This window comes from Rattus norvegicus, chromosome 2, assembly GCF_036323735.1.
Source record: "Rattus norvegicus strain BN/NHsdMcwi chromosome 2, GRCr8, whole genome shotgun sequence".
Lineage (NCBI taxonomy): Eukaryota > Metazoa > Chordata > Mammalia > Rodentia > Muridae > Rattus > Rattus norvegicus.
Window position 1 is genome coordinate 8,022,878 of NC_086020.1, and position 19,809 is coordinate 8,042,686.

Below are 19,809 nucleotides of genomic sequence, written 5' to 3' on the forward strand. Positions count from 1 at the left end.
TAGCACTTTACTTAAAATTCAGTATATTTCTTTTTCGGAATGAAGGTCTCATTTCTTTCCAATTTGTAAATTAATTTTTCTTTTTAATATACAAATTATATAAAATGTTTTCTCCAATTTGTAAATTAACTTTTCTTGTTAATATACAAATTATATAAAATGTTTTTCAAAGTTAAGCTCCAGGAAAAAAAGAGTGCCAAATTTTAAGTCTCATTGGCTTTTCAAATTTCAAATAACGCAAGGAAAGTCATTCTCAAAGAAATGTTTATTGAGTGGCAATTAAGTGTTTTCAACTAAAATCAATACATGCTTTGTCTCTACCAGAAAGTAAGTCATTAGATGCAAAGCATGTTTTCCTCCTCTTATTTTTTTCTCTTAATAAGACCTTGAAATGTTCTTAATAAAGAGCAAAAGCATAGAAAAAAGACCCCCATTGAAGGAATCAGAGAAAGAACTGGAAGATCTTGAAGGGGCTCGAGACCCCATATGTACAACAATGCTAAGCAACCAGATCTTCCAGGGACTAAGCCACTACCTAAAGACTATACATGGACTGACCCTGGACTCTGACCTCATAGGTAGCAATGAATATCCTAGTAAGAGCACCAGTGGAAGGAGAAGCCCTGGGTCCTGCTAAGACTGAACCCCCAGTGAACTAGACTGTTGGGAGGAGGGTGGCAATGGGGGGAGGGTCGGGAGGGGAACACCCATAAGGAAGGGGAGGGGGGAGGGGGATGTTTGCCCGGATACCGGGAAAGGGAATAACACTCGAAATGTATATAAGAAATACTCAAGTTAATAAATAAAAAAAATTATAACATGATCCTTCTGATTCCTGAAAATTATATCCTTATAGATTACACATTAGATTCCACTGTCTCTACTGAATCCTGTTGCGGGGCAGTATATGTAGTGTAAAGCATGAGCAATAATCTCCTTCATTTTATCCTGAGGATTACAGTGGTGACCACAGAGCTGCTTAAATACACTCACACACCATCACCACAGAGTGCAATCATATGCTTGAAACTTTGACATTTCAAATTTCATTTCAGAAAGTGGGGGTTAATGTTAGTGGGTGTTAAGACACCTACTTTCATCCAGTAAGGATCTGAGCAAAGATGTAAAGCCTTTCTGTTTGCCTGATAAACAAGAGACAAAAGTTATTTTCTCTGTACATTGCGTGCTGGACTGCAACATTTTGCTGCGTTTAGATGCTGTTGTCCTACTGTCTCACTATGGAGTCCAGGCTGGTCTTGAACTTGTAGTCTTCTTATCTCAACCTGCAAAGGGCTATTCACCTCAGTTTTTTAAAGTTAAAATAATAGTAATGATAATAATAACAATAATAATAACAATTATGATGATGATGACGATGACGATGACGATGACAATGACAATGATGATGATATTCTCAAAACTCTGTTGACCACACTTTTAAGATGTCATTCTTCACAGGGTTTCAGAGAGCTAAGTGTCCTCTCTACATTCAAGCTTTGTGTATTGAGGACTTTCTTTGATCTGGTCTTACAAGGCCGGGGTCTATGGGATAGTCACCCAAAACTCATTATTCTTAGTGATTTCCACAGTGTAAGTATTCCAATTGGCTCATGAAAATAAACATGCTTCACCAATATTACTGTGTGTTTTAGCTTTTAAAATTGTGGCTGATGCAGTAGGCTGTTTGCTGCCTTTGTTGAAATGGCTACAAAATGATATTTTCTCCAATGTGTTGCCTTTGAAAAAAGAGACAAAGAAAACTCCCAATCTGAATAAATAAATAAATAAATAAATAAATAAATAAATAAATAAAACATACATACATACCAATAAACTTCCAACCACTTCTGTACTCTAGATGAGGGTAGTTTATATTTATAAATATCTATATTGGTCAAGGACTAAGGGCTTCTCTTTCCATTGGTGCCCAACAAGACCATCCTCTGCTACATATGCAACTGGAGCTATGGGTCTGTCCATGTCTAGTCTTTGTGTAGTGGTTTAGTCCTTGGGAGCTCTGGTAGGTTGGTATTGTTCTTGTGGGACTGCAAGCCCCTTTAGCTCCTTCAATCCTTTCTCTGATTCTTCCAATGGGGATCCCGTTCAAGAAAATTTAGTTCTCAAAGTGTTGATAAGATTAAAAAGCAGTTCCGGCAGTTCCTTAAGAATTTTCTTTAAAGGTCACTTCACGTGTCTAAGAATTCAAAACATAAAGACAATTTCTTTTCATAGAAAGTGTAGGTCAATGTAAAGTGTGAGTTATCCTCATGGACTGGCTAGCAATGATACAGCTTCAGAAGATGCATGAAGTTGATTGTGATGATATCATGTGAATATAGCCTAGCAGTTCTTTGCAACCAAGTTCACATATGCATAGACTTCAGAACCCGTTTAGGAGTAGCTATGTGGCTAGGAGATAAGGGAAAACAAATAGAATGAGGTCTTAGCACAGTCATCCCCATGCTCTGAAAAATGTGGGATCTGAGGAAGGAGACCTCGAATAGAAGAGAACAGAAAGGTCAGTACTTGTTTGCAAGGCTGACACTCTCTTGTTTTATAAGCAGCAATGAAGTGTGTGTGTGTATGTGTGTGTGTGTGTGTGTGTGTGTGTGTGTCTGTGTGTGTGTGTGTATTTTTACTTATTTACATCCTGCCCACTTCACCCCTCTTAGTCACCCTTCCCACAATCCTTCACCCATCCCTCTTCTCCTTCTCCTCTGAAAGTATAAGGCCCACCAGGTATCTCCCACCCTGGCACATCAAGTCTCTGTGAGGCTAGGCCCATCCTTTCCCATTATGGCCAGACAAAGCAGCCCAGCTAGAAAAACATATCCCATATATAGGCAACAACTTTTGGGATAGCCCAAGTCCTCATATGTTTAAATTGTATTTTCTCGTACTTAAGGCTGTAGGTGTTTACCAAATATTGATTAGTAATTCAGACAACTCCAAGGTCAGTGAAGCAATCTGATCCTAATGGAAGGGTTCATAGACATCTTTGTTATAAGCACCAAGCATTGTATTGAATGTGCATTTAAGTAAGCCCACATAAACTCTGGAGACACACGGCTGAGCTTTAATCCCATCTTAATTTAGTAGAGATACACAAAGTAAGCATTGGTGTCCCTTTGCTTGAGTCCTTACAGTAGTGGGAAGGCATTAGTAATATTCATCCATGGCATTTTACAGGGCATTGAACACAGGAGGCAAGCTCTAAATCCTTTGATCTACAAGTGTTTCTTTTCAAGGTGATGATGAGGACGATCATGATAGAAGTCTTTTACTAGTTGTCCAGCTTATTCTTTAACTGCCTTACAATTATGGACACTATTATAATTTTACTCCCATTTTACAGCCAGAAAAGGTAAAGTATACATACACAAATGGAGTCACTTGTCCCTAACATTATACAAAGGATAGAATTGAGTCTGGGTGTCAGAATTCAGAGCACGATACCTGCCCAACTGTCTTGATGTCAGGAGTTTGAATTGAGTGCTAGAAATGATACAGAGATACAAAGGGAATGAATAAATGTTAGTACGTCTAATCATGCTTGTGACGAGCACAGCTTCCTTCTTAGTGACAGGGCATCATAGGCATGGATAGGTTGGAGTTGTTTGAGAAGTCATGTAAGATGCGGTTAGCATTAGTCCAAATATGCTAGGAACTAGTGAAAGTAATCCATTCTTCTAAATGACATGGAAACCTTTTTTTGTTGTTGTTGTATTTTTACATGGGAGATTGGCAGAAACAGGGTATGTGTTTAAGTCACCTGATAATTTTTTATTTTTTTGTTTTGTTTTGAGGGAAAAAAATCCTTGTTGCATCTACATTTGTGTACACACTCTTGATCCTTTTAGTGAATTCTGGAATGGCATTGTTCAAGGCCTTTTTGCAAATCTGTGTTTTTATCCGGGTGGCACAGAAGCCTCAAACCATGATTTAAAGCATTGGAAGGCCTTACAAACAAAAGCAGTTTGAGGAACAATATTTTACAAAAAGCATTTTCAGTGACTAGCAAAAACACATTTGTTTCACAGTCTGAAAGCAGAAGCCCCGTGCTCACAAGCATTTCACTAGAGTGCTTAAAATATAAGACTTTACAATCAAATTTATTTGGCACAACAGAACACTTTCCAAAGTGACAATGGTGACTAAGGGCTTGAACTAGGAAATTGTGCAGGTTTCAGAGAGAGAATTAAGAGACTTATTGTTTCAAGTTTTCCAAGGGATAGGGGAAAACAAATTTTTTCCTGTAAAAATATTTGATGAAGCACAACTAAATTGGTCCAAGTGTAGACAATGGAGACTTCTCTATTGGGAAAATTGCATATTTGGCCTTCAACCAAGCAAGTGTTATAAAGAAAAAGAAAACATCTCAATGAGCACATAATCACTGGACTGTTTTTTTTCCCTTGGTTATAAACAAAATATCACACAGTTACTTAGGAAGACATTCCCTTCCTCAGACTTCATAAAGTGGAAGTGCATTTGTTTCCTGTGGCTTGTTCTCTGGATGTAATTTCTCTATCTTAGAAACAGTGTGTTCGTTTAAGGTGAATAAAATCCTATTGTGTATATGCATCACATTTTCATCATCCATTTGTCTGCTTATGGAAATCCAGACTGCTTCTATTTCTTAGCCTTTGTGACTGTGGTGACAGTCAGTAGGAATATGCAGGTGTAAGACAATGGTTTATGGCATGTACCCTAGCATGGTATAGCTGAGTCATATGGTTGTTTCTATCTTGAGATCATTCAGACCCCTTCATGCTGATTTCCATAGTGAATACATCAGTTCACAGCTCCACCAGCAATGGATGACTCTTCCTCTCTCCTCACCCCCTCACCCTTGTTTGCTTTTGGGTTAGACATCCTGACTAGGGAGAGACAGAATCTCAAAGTGGTTTTAATTTGTATTTCCCTGATGGCTAAAGATGATGAACATGTTTTAAAATATTTGGTTGTCATTTGTGTTTCTTTGGAGACTAGCATGTTCAGTTTACTAGCCCATTTATTAATTGAAAAAACAGGGGAGTGTTTAACTCTTACAATTCTTATATATGCTCTAGATATTTTGGTTAGAACTGAAAAGTAACTCAAACTCGGGAAGATTGATAGGTTTTGTCTATGCAGAAGATCTTAGATTAACTTTTATGTGCAGCTATTACATATGGTGTGAGTGCAGCATAGGTCTTGAGACTAGACAGGGGACTATGAGAGGGAGATATGCAAGAGGGGACTGGAATCAAAACAAGGAGCTGATAGAAGCCATGTAGCACAGAGGCAGCAGGGAAACTGCTGGGGAGGAAGGGACCAGCAGGAATGTAGCAAAGGGACAGAGGGGAGAAGGAAGAGCAACAGACACAAGGTTTAAAAATGTCAGAGTGAAATATTGTTTCCTGTAGTAATTGCAAAAAGCTAGTAAAAGCAAAACTTTGAAGAAAGAAGATAGAATAGAAGAAAAGAAGGAAAGAAGAGCATTCTAACTGAAGGCAAGCACCTTCCTGGCTCCCAGGAAACCTGGCTTTATAGGTTGAGACTTGGCACCCGCATCCCTAATCAGCTAATCCCTCTCAAAATTGTGCTTGTTCCTTTTTCCAATTCATCTTTCCCAAAATGTAGCTATTATTTTTGCACAATTTTGTGGAAGTTTACAAGAGATTTTTGACTGAAGTTCTATGAACAAAAAAAAATAAGAAGAAAGTCAAATAGTAGTCATGGTGACCATACCTGCAATAAGAGCACTGAGAGATGACACAGAAGGGCTAGTTCAAGGCCAACTCTGGCTACATTGTGAGTTCAAGGCCAGGCTAGGCTACATCAGGCCTTGTTCCAAAATTTAAAAAATAAAATAAAATAAAAAGGAGACGAAAAAGAGGAGGACATTAATGAAGGAAAATCAGAATCCAAATATCAGTTTTACTTTAAAATCACTTTTAAAAAAGTGGTTTCACATTAAACCAGCCATAAAAATCCCATAATATTTTAGTTGACCTGAATAGGGAGCAATGCATAGTCACAAAATTTTGAATTAAAAAAATTAAGAGTGCCTTGGTGAAAAGCTAACCATGTTTTCCATTTTGTAAGTGAAGATTATTTTGCTGCAGGCCAATCAAATGAGTTTCTTAAGGCTGTGCATCCAGTTCCCCAGAGTACAGCTGAACACAGGCAGCTCCCCAGAGCACAAGGAAACATAGGATATTCAGCTGCACCTTGTGATTACTTTGCTCTGTCAGTCATCAAGACCAGCATCATCTAATTTAGCATTTAAGTGGTGCCACAAAGTTTCACTTTTTACAACAGTGATAATTGTCCACACCTTGGAGTAGCTTCCTTTTAACCAATAATTATTTTTGTTTTTCGGGGAGTAGAAAAGAATATATGTATTTAAAAGATTTACTTGCTTCATTTTTATGTGTAAGAGTGTTTTCATTTTCACCGTTCTACCTAGTACCTGCAAAAGCCTGAACTGGACATCAGATCCTCTGTAACTATTATTTCAGAGGGTTGTACAATGCTAAGATGTGGGTGCTAGGTCTGGGTCCTTGCAAGAGCAAAAGGTGAGGCATCTCTCCAGCCCTGGGAAAAATATATCTCAAGTTCCATTGAAATACTTTCTCATGCCTGAAAATGTGTCATTGACTTATTTACTTAGCACCATGGACACATTTTTCATCAAAAGAGCTCATGTTTAACCAATCTCTTATATTAAAGTCTTGTTATACCTTCTTCCCCCTTCCAATTCTTTATATCCTAAAAAATCAATGTGCATTCAAACCAACAGAAAAGTTCATAAATGCTTAAGTTCTGTTAGTAAACAATACATACTCAACCCTTCAAGTCACCTCAACAAATGAGTGGCAGCCATGGCTAAGTCACACCCTATATAGTAATCAACCACAGTTATTGAGAAAGTGGCGAAGCTTCATCAGCCACTTTCACTGCTGTGACTGTGTCTCCACCCAGGCTGCAGCACTACAAGGAATTAGGTCCTCTATGGTTCTGGGTGGACCATGCCAAAATACTCCTTATAGGACAATTCTTCAGCTTGTATCACTGTACAAGTCACCCTGTGAGTTTTCTTCACCCTCCATGGGCTCAGGCCTGTGCATCTAGGATCCACTGGGTTGTGAGTAGAGATGAAGGATATACATTTTCAGGAAAGCACTCATAGCATACACTTTGTTATCCTGGGCCCAGTACATAGTACTGACATCTTCTCATTAACTTGGGGAAGCCATTTGAGGGTGAGCGTAGCTTTTAGGAAGATGAGTAGAGAAAGATTTCTACAGAAGGCCTCACAAATCACTGCTTGCAATAAATGTTGTGCTCTGCCACATTTCCACTCAGTAACCAGGGTAAGATTTGTGGGTATATGGCAGAGATGCAGGGCGTGGGAGGCAGAGAAGGAGGCACGATAAATAAGCAGCTTTGCCTGAATGCCCCGAGCCTCAAAGAATCAGGAAATTAAGCTGTGAGTCGGGATGAAGTAAAAACAAATGCATGAGGAAACTGAGGTTGTACTGACAAGGAGTAGCTTTGTTGTGCTCCTAGGAGAGGGAATGGTTCAGAGAGAATTAACATGGTCTTTCTGAAAATGAAGAGAATCTGCTGTAGAGGAAGAGAAGACTGGTGGGAAAAGGCTGTGTGCCCCCCCCCATTAGTGGGATTAATAGGAAGAGAAATCCATGTGGCCTGGGCATGGTTTATTAGCCTAATAATAATAATAATAATAATAATAATAATATTATTATTATTATTATTTACAGAATATCCAAGGTACAGTGTACAGAACTCAAAAGGTCTATAAGCTGAAAGGCTCAAGTCAGGATGCCTCAGTCCTTCTTGGGAGGGAGAAGAAAGCAACCACAAGCGGTGGGGGGGGGGAGTGAGGGGCAGAGGAGGGAAAGGGAATGAGGTGGGGGGAGAGGGGAACATGATTTGGTATTGGGTGGAGGAAAAAGACAAGCCTGAAGGCCAGCAGAAAGAATGGAAACAGGCAACCTCAGGAGGAAGGAGGTTGGCAGGACCCTCCAGAATGTACCAGAGACATGGGAAGTGAGAGACTCTCAGGACTCAAAGCGGGGACTTTAGATGAAATGTTTTACAGTGGGGAGAGGCAACTTGTAGAGCCTCAAGTGAGAGATGGGGTTGCTATCCCATAATCAAAACTCTGACCCATAGTTCTTCCTATCTGGAAAAAATGCAGGGATGGAAATGGAGAAGAGCCTGAGGAAAAGAAGATCCAGTGTCAGGCCTAAAATGGGATCCAGCTCAAGGTGAGGCCCCAAGGCCTGAGACCATTACTGAGGCTATGGGGTATTCACAAAAAGGGACCTATAATGGCTGCCCTCCAAAGACCCAACAAGCAGCTGAGTCAGATGCAGATATGTGCACCCAACCAATGAACAGAAGCTGCTGACCCCTGTGCTTAAATTAGGGAAAAGCTGGAGGAAGCTGAGGAGGAGGGCAACCCTGAAAGAGGATCAGCAGTCTCAATTAACCTGGACCCCTGAGATCTCTCAGACAACAACCAGACAGCATACACCAGCTGAGATGAGGCCCCCAACACATATACCTGGTTCTGGGTTCAGTCAGAGAATATGCACCTTCAAGAGACTGGAGGCCGCAGGAAGTTTAGAGTTCTGGAGGGATGGGGGTGGGGACATCCTTGTGGAGACAGGGGGTTGGGTGGGGAGGAGGTATGGGATGTGGTACAGCTGGAGGGTGGACCTGCAGGGGAATAAAATCTGGAGTGTAAAAGTAAATAATTTTTTTTTTAAAATTCCCATTCTCAACTAGAAGGTCTGGGCTTAAATCCAGACATACCTGGGGATGTACCTACATGTTAGATACTCTGGGGTGAATTTCCACTGCAGCAGGGAAAAAAGAGGAGTGCTTCTAATCTTCTAGTTCACATATACTATGTGACCTTGAGAAATGTTTTGTTATGTTGTTTGTTTTGTTTGTTTATTTTACATTAGCTTTCTCTACCCACAGTGAGAATGCAAATCCTCTTTATGGAATAAACAACAGGAGGAGTCATCAATATCCATACTCTACTCTGCCCATGATCATAATTCAAGCACACACCAGTCTAGCAGTCTGTGCTGCCATCAATTCGTGTTAGACAGTCAGGAAAAAGAAAAAGAAAAAGTTTGCGATGTGCAGGGCAAGTCTGACAAGCAGAGTGATTTGGTAATCTTGCTTACCAGATCCTGTTTGTATTTCCTCAGTCTTCTGTAATTTCCTGAGTATTTATCCAGCTAAGGTTAGTAGGGTAGGACGTGGTGTACTGCAGAACTGACAGGATGCTGCTTAATCCTGCTTTTGCTAGGGAGCAAGAACAGCTTGGATGGTTTACTCCTAGATGGGAAGGATGAGTCCAGAAGTAAAGCATCAATCTGTCAACTGATCTATCAGTAAACACACACACACACACACACACACACACACACACACACACACACACACACGCACGCACACACACACTCACACAGATACACAGATACTCACACTCACACAGATACACACTCACACAAATATTCACACACTCATGCATTCACACATGCATACTCACACACAGGAGAGAGAGAGAGAGAGAGAGAGAGAGCACTATAATGAATAGTTTCATATTAGCATCTCTTGGATTGGCATTTCTCTAGTTTTCTAACATGTGAATTATGGAAAAGGGTACAAATAGAATGACTTTCATATGTACATATTTCTACCTTACCCCAGAAGCTCAGCAGAGGAGTAAAATATATAACTTTACCTCTGTGATTGCCAGACTTTAATAAAACTCTAGTCAGTGTTATGGCTTCTTTAAGAAAAGCTCATTTGCATGGTCATGGTGATGTCATTCTGCCATCCCAGCGTTTAGAAATGCTAGTCTATGTTGGCTACATTTCCAGAGAGCAAAGCTCCTGTCCTCAAGGCCTTTGGCTCACATGCACACTCCTTTTTCAGCCCTTTCCCTCCTGGTAAAGGGTGCAGAAATGTTTACTCAAGAGCTTATGTGCTTGCACACATGAGTCCACAGGTAAAACCCAGAATGGACACAGTACATGCACAAAAATAACAAAATGTAAGATGGACTGAGCCACATGATAAGGGTCTGAAATCGCTGAGATAAGACCCCAGACGCAGATGCAAAGACCAAGAGCATCGTTAATTCTGTAAAAGCGACCAGCATGCAGTATTAACCATTCCTTGACATGGCCTTCTTACAGGGAACTCTTTAGAAGGCTTAGGTAATCTAAAATTTCATTGATGGGTGCTAGGGAGTCACAGGCGGTCAGTGGTCTGCATTCCTAAGTCATGACCGTTTAACCATCGGATGAGATAGAACTGCCCAGTACAGATGGCCCGTTCTGATGTAAGACATTTCCCCATTTTTGTGGTTATCCCCAGGCTGTTCTTTGGGAGGGGGTTTATGATCTTGTTCTGGATTTTATGGTCTGTCCCCGGGGGCTGATTTCTTATGGCCTAGTTTCTAGGACTTACGGTCTTTTCCTGGAACTGGTGCTGTATGCCCCCCCCACCCCAAAAAACAGGCCTGGTTCTTAAATGGAGATAAGTAGGGTTTATGTTGTCCTTTCAACATATGAGAAGGTAGAAGAAAATCCAGGGTATGATAGAGAAGCTAGTGGTCAGCTTCAGAGAAGTATTTTATGAGAAAGCACCTTTAAGCTGAGACCAGAAATATGTAGAGTTAATATTGGTTTACCCATTATTTGGGAATTAGTAGAAAAAAGTTACAGAAATGGATGTGATATATCTAGCACAGTGTCTAGCACAGGTTGTTAGCCTGTGAGACTGCAGCTCACAGGCTGCAGTTACTGCCTCTGACTCTGCTTTGGAGAGGTATAGGTTCAGCTGAGGTTAGCCAGGAACCATTGTGGATCTCCACCTTTCTGATTGGCTCTCACTGAGTCTTCTCTGGGCATGGATTTCTCTTGATTCAGTATTTCTCCACTGAGATGCATACCTTGTTGCTCTCCTCCCTTGTGTTCTAGTCCCCGTTTGTTTGGCTCTGGTTCCCTGCTTCCCCTGGGAGTGGATACATTCATGTGGAATTAATTCCAACCTACTAGGCATTCTCTTATACATGACACTCCTATCTCCCCAGTGATGGGCCAGACTCTGCTTTGTTCCTTCCCTGGGCATCTTAACTAGTTAGGCCTTGCCCACGAGGTCCCTAGCTAGGATCAAAATGAGTTTTATCTGCTACCAAGGCTTTGTACTTCCTACTTCTTTATTTTCTACTCCGATCTCGAACTCTTGTTTTATTTGTTTGTTTGCTTGTTCTTTGTTTGTTTTGGTTTTTGAGATAAAATTTTGCTATGGGAGCCGGATGTAGATCTCTCCTGAGAGACACAGCCAGAATACAGCAAATACAGAGGCGAATACCAGCAGCAAACCACTGAACTGAGAATAGGACTCCCGTTGAAGGAATCAGAGAAAGAACTGTAAGATTTCGAAGGGGCTCGAGACCCCATATGTACAACAATGCCAAGCAACCAGAGCTTCCAGGGACTAAGCCAATACCTAAAGGCTATACATGGACTGACCCTGGACTCTGACCTCATAGATAGCAATTAATATCCTAGTAAGAGCACCAGTGGAAGGGGAAGCCCTGGGTCCTGCTAAGACTGAACCCCCAGTGAACTAGACTGTTGGGGGGAGGGCGGCAATGGGGGGAGGGTTGGGAGGGGAACACCCATAAGGAAGGGAGGGGGGAGGGGGATGTTTGCCAGGAAACCGGGAAAGGGAATAACACTTGAAATGTATATAAGACATACTCAAGTTAATTAAAAAAAAAAAAAAAAAGAAACATGGAGGCAAGAGCTGATGCAGAGGCCATGGTGAGGAGCTGGCCACATTGTGTTCACAGTGAAGAAACCGAAAGGGATGAACGCTGGTATTTGACTCACGTTCTGCCACCTGTAGGATCCCATCTGTAGGTTCCGGACACCCCCATTCAGGATGTCTCTTCCCTTCAACACTGAAGTCTCTATAAATGCCTTCACATATGTGCCCAGGGGTATGCATCTCAGATAATTCCAAATCAAGTCAATTGGGATGTGAATATTAAATATTATGGATGGGTACCTGCTTCTCTCTTGGAAACACCTTAAACAGTGAGGGGTCACAGAGCAGGGTTTCTAAAAGAGCATACATGGGGAAAGGTACCTTTATTGATCCAGAATGCTTTCAGATTTTAGGCACATAACTGACAAAATAGTAGCCTCTGCCTTGCAGGAGTGTCACCTGGCCCTTGTTATCAAAGTGTGGTATGTTTCTATTTATCCAACTGTTGCACTTCAATGCTGTTATATTCTCAAATGCTGCATTGACAAAGAAAGGTACTTGTAAGGTGTTTATTATATTTAATATATGCAGTGTGAGCGACTTTTGTCACAGAAGACCTCACAAGTCACTGAAAGATATAATCTTTTTCACATTAGGAATAAAAAAAGCTTACACTATCTAGACTTGAAGTTTAACTTCTGAATAGTTTCTTACCGAGTTTTCATTGCTGACCCACTGAGAAGCTGACAGAGTTCTTGCTACTGTATTGTTTCCCATGATGGGTGAGAAGAAAAATAGGGCACATCTGAGAGAAAATACAAGCACAAAAGACAAGCACATTTCTTCTGCTGTCAAAATTAGCAATGAAAATGAAGATTGAGAACATCTGCTTTAATTATGCTGAGTACAGGCTGTTCTGTTGTTTCAAGATTTCTGCCAGAAAAAGAGAGAAGAGATATCTGCTAGTCTATCACTAGCTTCCCCTGAAGCTAAGTCTAATTTGATTTTATTTATATAAAAAGCTATGGTTGATATTAAATAATGCTTTATGTGCAAATATCCAGTGAAATGTTTAGAATTTCTCAGAACCAGAACTGTGACATGGGAAAGCAGAGACAAATGCAGTGAATATAAATTTCAAACAGGAATGATTACCAAAATGTGCTAGCCCAATGCTTAATTAGATATGGGAGACTTTTGAGCCAGTGGAAGTGCAAACACTAGTGCAGACACTAGGAGAGCTTCTGCCAAGAGCAAAGGAGATGGCATAGAGCACAGGCAGTTGAAGTCTTGAGAGATTTACCAAGTGTCTCAGGATGTTAGATGCTATAGAAAATTAACCCACAAAACCCCATGTGCTTTTTACATCTGCCATGTATCAGTGAAAAGATTGGTATGTAGATTAGACTCTCCTAATGTACTACTAAAAATATTAATATGAGGAAAGAGAGCAGTGCTTTTCAGATTGACTAAAAGGTGTTTCTTGTCAGCTTTTGTTATAGGTAACATGCATAATTTAATCTTTAAAAAGCTAAAAATACACAAAATATATTTTGTAGATTTATAAAAATAAATGTCAGTTAATAAATACATAAAATGAATATATTCTGTACAACAATTTTAACAAGTTATGATACTTATATTTATTTTGGATTCATTATAGAATTAATTAGATCAATATTTATAACATTGTATTTAACTTCAATCTTTGCTCTGTTCATGACTGGCAAATCATATTGAATTAAAGTCATGGAAGTGGATTGTCTTTCTCAAAACCAAAGGGAAATGCATTTTAATGTTTTATTATAAAATATGGGATCCATTTAAGGCTTAAGTATTATTGAGTTCTCCTCTCTCCTTATCTTGTTTGGTTTGTGTGATATTAATGATATTAATTTTTTAAAGTTTTAATTAACTTATGACTTTTTTGTATGTGTAAGGTGTGTGTATATGATGTCTACATGTGATGTATGCCATGCTTGTGTGGTATATCTGTGGTGTGTGTATATATGTGTGTGTGTGAGAGAGATGTCTATATATGATATCTGTGTGTGATGTGCATGTATATGATGTGGGTATGATGTGGGTGCGATGTGGGTGAATGTTTTGTATGTGTGATGTGTGTGTATAATGTGCATTGATGTGTCTCTGTGATATGTGTTCATTGTGTGTGCATGCCTGTGTGAAGTGTGTATAAGTGATCTGTGTGTGAGGTATATGTTTGATGTGTGTATGTTGTATGTAATATACATTTGATATATATGTGATGTATGTGTGTGGTGTGTGCATATGAGATCTTTCTTCATTGTGTCCACATCCTTCTGTTTCTCTTTCTCTTCCAGCTCTCCACCACTTACTTGCTTCTCTTAGTGATGCCTGAGATCTCTGAGTGTCTGAGGTCATCTCAGGAGTGGAGACTTCTGGAATGCAATACCCAACTCATGCATTATGGCACTATTCGCAGTCTGCCCCTATTCCCCAGGATTATACAGAGACAAAATAGTGGTCATCTCAGGCTTCTTCTCTGTCCAGGTCCTCTAATGTTATAGTGGTGATTGACTAGGCTCGCTTTTTTCAGGGAATATTAGGCTACTAATTGTTCAGATGTTCAGAGGTCAGAACACTGAGCGTAGACATGGCCTCTCACCTCTCTGCTACCTACTGATGCATGTGTGACACAGCAGTCACATCTGCAATTCCTCTAGGTGCAGTATTTTAAGACATTTTTAAAGCACAGAAAGTATAAAGAACAACACATTTCCTTTCTGCACAGTTGGAATGGCCACAACCTTTTTCAAGCTCTTTTTAATATCTTATATACATTTTTACTTAAGTGAAGTAATATGATTAATTTATCTGGAATTTGTTTTTCATACTGTTATTTCTTTAAGACTAGTTGATAATGTTCATGTTTGAGAGAGCATGAGTGCTTGTGTGTGTGTGTATGCATGTGTATGAGTGTTTCCCATCTAGTGGAAGCACTAGAGTAAGAAGATGGGGATTGAGAAAGGTCACTAAAATGGGAATTATTACCACCAAGGTAAGATTTGGAATCTGGAGCCTGTGTTGGGGTTTCAGTGCCAGTTGTCAACAACAATGCAAAAGTTCAGAAAAGACCAGCTTCTATGCTGCCTTGTGTCTACTTCTTTTTGCAGTAGTCAGACCCATCATACACAGAGCTGGACTGGAGGGAAGAAAGCTTAACTTAGTGTGGATGGGTGCAGTACAGGATCTCATTTAGCAATGAGTACAGAGGAAATGATCACTCCTGGAGACAGCTTTGGAGAATGGGTTCCTTTACTGGGGTAGAAAAAGGGATATTTATGGCCAGGGTCTCTGGGACAAGGTTTGTATGACATGCACCATTAGCCAGGACAGTGGTAATAGAAGATACAGCATCTACATACTCAGGAGCTATCGGGCTGAGGGATGAAGCTTGATAGCTGTCATTTTTTCTAAGGTTGATGTTGGTGAAGCTGCTTTGTGATGCCAGGTTTGGAGTGGGGAGATGACCAACTCTTGCTGTCCTTGTGTTTGATCATGTTTAAGTATTGGCATTGAAGTTCCTCCTACCCTTCCTCTGTAGCCCTGGGCTATTATGGTTGTAGACTCCTTGCCACACTCAGTGGTGGAAATTAGGGAATTAAGAACAGTAATGCTAAGGAGAAAAAGAAATCTATGCTATAAGTAAAGCTTTGATAATTAAATTTGAAAGCTACCACATTCACTTTTCCTGTTTTAAAATGTGGCTCTGAGATCTCACCGTGACCCAGGTTTTATGTGTGTAAGTCTTAACATAGATGAAGAGACTGTGAGATATACTTTCTAGGCTACTGACTGCTGTGGTCTGCTTGTCCACAGTATCTTCCTCTTAAACATATTCATAGCCACAATATCTCTGAAGATAGTAAAACATGCTTTCAATGAGAGCATTTTCAAAGATGCCTTGGTGAGATTTTAATTCAAAGCATTCTTCAACTGAATGTATTACATCAATACTTTCCTCTAGCTGGAGTGTGTCAATCCAACTTCACAGCTTGGAGAAGTGAAGCCTGATGTTGTAGCTATCCAAAAACACACTAGACATGATAGTGAAACCTGATGTTGTAGCTATCCAAAAACACACTGGACATGATAGAGACAAAGCTCAAGTGCACATCTGTCAGATCTCAAAGCCAGGACACTGCCAAACCATGTTACTTAGAAATACACTGAGGCTCAGTACACCAGTACTTGAGAAATGCACTTTTAGTCAGATTCTCTCAGCTCAAACATAAACTCACCTTTTTATTTAGCCTGAAAGCAGTTATTTATTTTTCTTATCTTTATATTGTATACTTATAAAGATTAAATCAGGCAATATTTTAGAAACTTTGGAAAGTGCCTGGTGTATAATATTCAGTAAATTATTACTACTATGAACTATTTTTCAATATTCAGTATTTTGGAGTTATTAAGGTCTTTTTCATTGCTGAATGTATAAACAAATAATTGACCACTTATAAATATGTTACAGGAAAAGTTAATAATAACATTGTTTAATTCAAAAGTAGAATTACAAAAAGGGTTCAGTAAATGAAGTTAAAAATATTCACAAAATATGAACACTCCTTTGTTAATTTAATTCTTCAAACCAACAAAAAATAAACCCCTGATACCCATAGACTCCTGTATCAGCTGGAAATTACCTATTTAGATATATCAAAAGGAAGAAACAGTATCCTGAACATTATATTGATGTTTGTGTCATCACTGGACCAAACATACAATGATAGCCTAATGAGGTCCTGTCAATGCTAGTGGCATTGGTGCTGCTTGAGTTTGTATAAATGCATTCTGATGTTTCCACAATGAAGAGGCTCAGGATGATCTCCCCAATTTTAAGCAGCTCACCTATTAGTTCTAAAATATTTATGTATCTATCAAATGTGGAAAATATAAACTCACTGCAAATTTGTTTTTCTCTTGATACACGTTACCTCAGGTTAATGATCAGGTCTCTCATAGGACATGTCTTTTCCTTGATCATTTCCATTAATACCCAATATGTTGTTCTTTATACAGTAGAGATTTGATCGGGAGTTAATGACTGAGTGAGAACCTTTGTAAATTGTGGTACATCAGAAATAATTCTGGACCGGGATGAATCTTTAAGGACTGAGTTAAACATAGGGAGCTCATTGTATTGCATCTTGATTGTATCCCCAAAATGAATGATACCTTGTCCCCAAGGAACCAGTAGAAAATGAAGGGATCTTTGTTTCTTTAATTCTTTCTGCTGTATTCAGGATCTAATGCAAGACCTTGCACAGAATTGATGCTAATGATTGTGTTTGAGTCACAGTCTGTTCTTTTAAAAATTTCCAACAAGGTAATATTCATGATTTCTAGTCTTGCTTCAAGACAATTTTGTAGTGTATAGCCTTGATGTGTACTGAGTCTGGGTCTTGGAGAAATAGAAGTTAAATTCTCCCTCCACTATTAAACTTAATGAGCTAGCCAGGCCCCCTGGGTTTGGGAGTCTTCACAGTTCTCTATTTTTACCCTACTGTGTTTTTTTTTCTGAGAATGTTATAAAATAGAGAAGATCACAGCAAGCTTTAAATTTCTAAAATCCTCCAAAGCAAAACAAAATAAAACCCAATATACTATGACCGCATATATCAGAATGATCTAAATCTCAAAGGCTGATAGAGATGTTTGCTGTGGAACATAGCAATACTTCGAAAATGTCTTCTTACTGGTAAATTTAATCACGTCTGATCACTGCCTCATAATATTTTTAGTCTTCAGTCTTATTTAAAAATGTTTGTGATCTTGGATGATCTTCAGTCTCTTGAGTTGATGGGGCACAGATGAATTTTTATCAAGTATCAGTCTGAAAGATTGTGTTGGGATTTGTGAGAAAAGCCCATCCTGTACTGTTTGGTGCCTAGTCAGTTCTCATTAAGCTCTACTGTACTCTTTCATCATTTCTACTTTTTTTCTGGCACAGAAATATCAGTTAGTAGTTATGAGAATAGCCTGGTGCTTAGCCTCAGCCAACGCTGCAGTGATTCAGCTTGGGTTGGAGAAGGAGTTACCATCTCTGGGTGGGAGTGTTTGTTCATTCCTCATTGGTAGCTGAAGAGAACACTGAAGTGCATGACCTTTGTCTAACCATAGTCTTCTATTTCTATGTGAACACACATTCACTGATATTGCCATATCTTACCTCCTTGATTTAGTGTCTGCTTTGAAGTGCATGGCTTTATAGGGACCGAAAAGCTTTTCCTTTTGATTTGTTTGGATGGAAGTTTGCTTATTCCAACACATGAAGAAAAGTTCTTGCTTCATACACTTTTGACAGTATCTAAAAATAATTTTTTATTTCTGGCTTTGATCCTCACTTCTCCAAAGTATTGTTTCCCTTCATTGATATGCATCTAAAACATGGGCACTTCACAATATTGCTTTGTGCTTGAAAATAACTCCATTTAAAAATAGTGAATAGGGTTATTTAGTACTGAAAGTATTTCTTTGGCATATTTTACTGTAATAGATTTCAAAGATAAATAAGAGCTATGAAATGATTTCCAGTTGAGGTATTAGTTTTTAAATTAAGTATTGAATGGAAGAATCTAAGAAAAGTTACACATACAGAGGATTTTTTCTTTAACTGCTAAAACTCAGGTTTAACTGGACATCTTCCCCTTGTCTTATTTATTGAACAAGCAGGGCTAAATTTTATGCATTTAGAAATCATATGCTAAAACTTCAGCCTGCCATCATAAATTTAACCTGGGGCTCTCAGCAAACTGGCTGCAAGCATCCTTTGTGTATCTGAAGCTGAACACTTTACACTGTAGAGCCTTCTGGAGACAGATGATGGTTGAATTGACTGAAGAATGTCAGGTTTGCAACTTAAAGTTGGGACCAGAATCTAACTTGCAATATATATATATATATCCTGAGGCTTGAGTTCACTACCAAATCTGAATTACTTGGCAGTTTTAAGTTAAAGCCCATGACAGTGGTTTAGAAACAAGTTAAAGCAATTGATTTTAAAAAGCCACATTTTAAAAATAACTTATTTAAATTATTTAGAAGTAATCAGACTCTCCAGTGAGGCTCACCCTTAAATTGCCAATTTGCATTACAGTTTATCTTAGGATGGTATTGAAAAAACAATTTTCCCAATTTCTCCAAGTGCATTGGCTATAGGCTACTTTCTTGTAGTTTATTTCCTCCCTTTTCCATTTGTAATTTTTAAAACCATTAGCAAAACATAGCTTTCAAGCATGTACTTTATTCTATTTGTTTATAAGACACACCGAGTCATTTGGGCAAGGGTAAGAGGTGGCTAAGAGTACTAGCTCATACACCATCCTTCATAGATAAGAGCTCAAGATATCTTTGGTAATCAGACTTGGAGGGTTCTTTATCCTGGCTCAAGACGAGGCTTCTGGAAGAATGCAAACATGTAGTAGACAGAATTATTGCCAGAGGATTAGCAACAAGTGATTCCCCCTTGCATTTCTGAGCCTTTCTGAAGCCTGTAATGATTAGGACCTATGTTCAAGGGTAAGGGGTAGTGAGAAGGTACAGAGGTTCTGGCCTTGATGGGCTGGAATAAGACATATGGGAATATATATCAAGCCTTTGTCAAATAATTGGCCCAGGGTTCAGTTCCAGAGTAACTGAAAAACAAGTTTAAATAAGTGCATAAACAACAAAGACAAAAATATGTTCACTTGGTAAACACAGCAATCTCCTGGAACTGACCTAATAATGTATCACAGATGAAGTGGCCTGAACAATAGAAACATATAATCTTAGAGCTTTAAGACTGGAAGTCTAAGTGTGGTCAGGGCACTGTTCTGCTCTGCCTCAAGCCTCTCCCAGCCTCTGTATTGACATGACAGCACACCTCTCACATCCACATGGTATCCTTCTTGTCTTCCAGGATTAAGTGGGATATTATTCCAGTGTGATCTTAGTTTAACTAAGCAT

The 19,809-nt window shown here is 39.2% G+C and overlaps 1 protein-coding gene and 1 non-coding gene across 15 annotated transcripts in view; one reads left to right on the forward strand and one right to left on the reverse strand.

Moving 5' to 3' along the window:
- Mctp1 (multiple C2 and transmembrane domain containing 1) overlaps positions 1–19,809 on the forward strand; it is a 694,629-nt gene that overhangs the window by 223,910 nt on the left and 450,910 nt on the right. The gene's annotated exons all lie outside the window — the stretch shown is intronic.
- On the reverse strand, positions 14,398–14,529 carry LOC120101280 (small nucleolar RNA SNORA17). Its single transcript, XR_005501654.1, has one exon. It is a non-coding gene; the product is annotated as a small nucleolar RNA SNORA17 (small nucleolar RNA).